The sequence below is a fragment of the Dendrobates tinctorius genome, unplaced genomic scaffold (assembly GCF_039654945.1).
Source record: "Dendrobates tinctorius isolate UK_male_01 unplaced genomic scaffold, ASM3965494v1 ptg000095l, whole genome shotgun sequence".
NCBI lineage: Eukaryota > Metazoa > Chordata > Amphibia > Anura > Dendrobatidae > Dendrobates > Dendrobates tinctorius.
In genome coordinates this window covers 8,896,580-8,900,635 of record NW_027361763.1, presented here as the reverse complement: position 1 = coordinate 8,900,635, position 4,056 = coordinate 8,896,580, and positions in this window count along the sequence as shown.

Here is a 4,056-nt window from a genome sequence, read left to right as displayed (position 1 = left end):
TAGTCGACACACACGCACTTCATAAAATTATTGTTTCTTCTACCTGTAACCAGCTGTTCAGGAATAAGCACACTAAGCCCCCCTTTGTACTTTTCTGCCTATCATTATCAGTCTAGCAAGATGAAGAAGGCAGGGAGTAAGGCGCGTGGGCGTGGGCGTGGAGTTTCAGCAGGGAGAGGATGTGGGGATTCTGCAGGGAGAGGACGTGGGGATTCTGTGCCTGCTGCGGGCACCAGTGGGTCAGCATCCCCCAGTTTTAGCAGGCAACAGTCCTTTATGCGCAGCTTTGTAGGACCTCGCCGTACCCCACTGCTGCGGGAGGAACAAATTGAAGCCGTTGTCGGATGGATGGCAGCTAACGCATCGACTTCAATGACTTCCACATCCTCTCAGGGCCAGAGCACCGAAGAGCAACCATCTGTCTCTTCACCACCTGCCAAAGTGCCCAGGCAGTCAGAGAGCCCTGGACAGGAGCCATCACAGTCTCTACTTCTGTTCTCTGAATCTGTTGGCTTTGAAAGAGGGGGCCATCCAAGCAGCATTCCAGAATGTGAAGAAGAGGGAGTATGCAGTGATGCGCAACTTCTTTGTCCCTCTGAATATGAAGAGGCGGGTGGGCCAGTGCCTATGGTCAGCACACCTCAGTACGCATCAGATGATGACGAGACACAGGTGCCACTTTCTGGTGCGTACGGTGCTGGTGAGACAACCCAGGAGAAGCAGGTGTTTGAAGAGGGGAGTGTAGATGATGAGGTCCTTGACCCATCATGGCGTGAGGAACAGGAAGGTGGTGGGAGCAGCTCTGAGGAACAGATTCCCCGAACGGCCAAAACAGGAGGGAGAGGGAGGGGGCAGACTTGATTGCCTGTAGCCTCCACTTTGGCACCCGTTAGGAGCATTCCTCTTTCAAAAGGCAAAACGGGCGCTCCCAAGACTTGCAGTGCGTGGTCCTTTTTTGACACAGTTGCAGATGACATTTGCTTTGTCAAATGCAAGCTGTGTCATCAGAGAGTCAAAAGAGGGAAAAATGTCAGCAACCTCAATACCACTAATATGTGGAAACATGTGCGGACCAAGCACGAGGTGGAGTTACACAGACACACTGAAGACGTAGGCCAACATACAGCACCACCTACCACCTCTTCAGCTCATGTTGGGGCCTCTTCCTCCATCTCACACACTGCTGGTTCGGCTTCCTCACAGGATCGCCAAGGAAGAACCTCTGGCACTGTTGTCTGTAGACCCTGTGACATACCACCCACAGCACCACTTTCCCAGCCATCCTTACACTCCCAGGCCACTCGACAGCCATCGGTAGCACAGGCATGGGATAAAAGGTGGCCATACTCGGCAAACCATCCCCGAGCACAGGCTCTGAATGCTGGCATTGCCAAACTACTGGCACTTGAAATGCTCTCATTCAGGCTGGTGGAGACTGACACCTTCCAGGACTTCATGGCATTGGCAGTCCCACAATACACCATGCCCAGCTGCTTTTATTTCAGCAGGCGAGCCGTGCCTGCCCTGCAGAAACATGTGGAGGGAAAAATAAAACATGTGCTACTAAACGCCGTAAGTAGCAAGGTCCACCTGACCACCGATGCGTGGACCAGTAACCATGGACAGGGACGATACATTTCCCACACTACCCATTGGGTCAATGTTGTGGATCCGGGTACAGATCTGGAGAGTGGAGCTGTACGTGTTCTGCCAACTCCACGGATTGCAGGAATCCAGTCTGTACACATAGACTCCTCCTCCTACTTAAGTTCCTCAGAAACAGCGCAGCAGGAGCCTGTTACGACCGATATGAGCACAGCCGTGGCCAAACGTCAACAGGACGTACTTAAATTAATTTCTTTGGGCAATCGAAGCCACACAGCTCAGGAGCTCTGGAATGCCATCAAGCAGGAGAGCGACGTGTGGTTTGTGCCAGGGAATCTCCAGCCGGGCTTGGTAGTGTGTGACAATGGCCGAAATCTGGTGGCAGCTCTTGGCCTAGGCAACCTCACTCACATCCCATGTCTGGCACATGTGCTGAACTTAGCCGTGCAGAGCTTTCTGAGGGACTATCCGGATCTTGATGCACTGCTGCACAAGGTCCGCATAGAGTGCGCTCACTTGTGGCGTTCCAGCACGGCAAGATCGCGCCTTGCTGCTCTGCAGCGCCGATTATGCCTTCCGGAACATCGCATCATATGTGACCTACCCACCAGGTGGAATTCAACGTTACATATGTTGGAGCGGTTGTGTGAGCAGCAGGCAGCAGTCATGGAGTACCAGCTGCATCAGGCGCAAACAAGTCGCACTGTGCGCCGGTCACACTTCAGCACCACTGAGTGGGCCTCTATGAAGGACATCTGCCTCGTTTTGCGTGCCTTCTATGATTCCACGCGGATGGCGAGTGCAGATGATGCACTAGTCAGCATGACTGTCCCCCTTATCTGCCTGCTCCAAAAAACACTACAAGCACTAAGGGATGAGGTTTTGGAAGAGGTGGAGGATGAGGAGTCCCAAATGCCAGCTACTTCTGGACAGTCTGCGCTACGTGGTTCCTCACAAAGGCCTAGGCAGGGGAGACTTTGTGAGGAGGATGAGGAGGAGTCGATGGAGGAGGAAGACATCTCTCCAGAGGAGGGAGGTACACAAAGCACTAGTCAGTATGTACAGCGAGGGTGGGGTGATGCACAGCAGGCAGAGATCATGCCTCAAGCAGGGGGCAGCGGTTCTTTGGCAGTTGGGAGTCTGCAGCACATGGTTGATTTCATGCTGCAGTGCCTGAGAAACGACCGCCGCATCGCCCACATTCTGTACACGGCTGATTATTGGGTGTACACCCTCCTAGATCCTCGCTACCAGGACAACTTACAAAGCCTCATACCAACGTTGAACCGGGAGCGTAAACTGCAGGAGTACCAAGACACACTGGTGCAGTCCATCATGTTTTCCATTCCACCCGACAGCAGTACTGCTAGTGCTTTACAAAGCAGCTCTGTGCGTCGAGGTAGTGAAGGAAACTCGGCACAAAGAGGGAGCAGAGGCAGCGCCTCAGCACAAGGGAAGACCACTATGGCCCAAATGTGGCAAAGTTTTGTATGTCCGCCACAATGGTCTACACCATCACAGACGGCTCCAGTCAGCAGGAGGCAACGTTTCCGTCACATGGTGACAGACTACATGTCTTGCCCTGTCAGTGAACTTCCAGATGGCTCTTCCCCCTTCAAGTTTTGGGTCTCTAAGCTGGATACATGGCCAGAGCTTAGCCAGTACGGATTGGAGGTGCTGGCTTGCCCTGCTGCCAGTGTATTATCGGAACACGTCTTTAATGCCGCAGGTGGTGTACTAACAGACCATCGCACGCGACTATCTTCCGATAACGTCGACCGGCTTACTTTTCTGAAAATGAACAAGGCCTGGATCTCTCCAGAATTTGCCAGTCCTCTTCCCGACTAAATAATTGGTTGGCAACTGTATCCAGGTCTCCTGTTGTGTTCATGTTTTTTACCACCTGAACTATAATCCCTGGGCTTCAACACAGCCAGTTGTCGCTCAGATGTGTCATCTGCACAGAGAAAAACACACTAGCTCCTGTGTTAGTGGGGTTCAGTAACGCCAGCTGCTCCCCTGCTGTGTGGACGGCAAAGTCTCCTGCTCCATGCACATTCAAACTCCTACTGATTTTTAACTGTGCTCCACTTAGGCCTCTGGCTCCACTGTCTCTAGTGTTTCCCCTGGCCTCCAACTCCGCCTGTTACAGCTCTGAAGTGGCGTCTGCACAATACACACTTTTTCCTGTGTTACTTGGGCTCAGTCATGTCAGTTGATCCCCTGATGTGTGTCCGGCAAGGTCTCCTGCTCTGTCCACATTCCCATTACTAGTAGTGTGAATGAGGACAGAGCAGGAGACCTTGCCAGACACACATCAGGGATCAACTGACAGGATTGAGCCCCAGTAACACAGGAACAAGTGTGGATTGTGCAGACGACACTTCAGAGCAGCAACTGGCGGGGTTGGAGGACTGGGGAAATACTAGAGACAGTAGAGCCAGGGCCGAA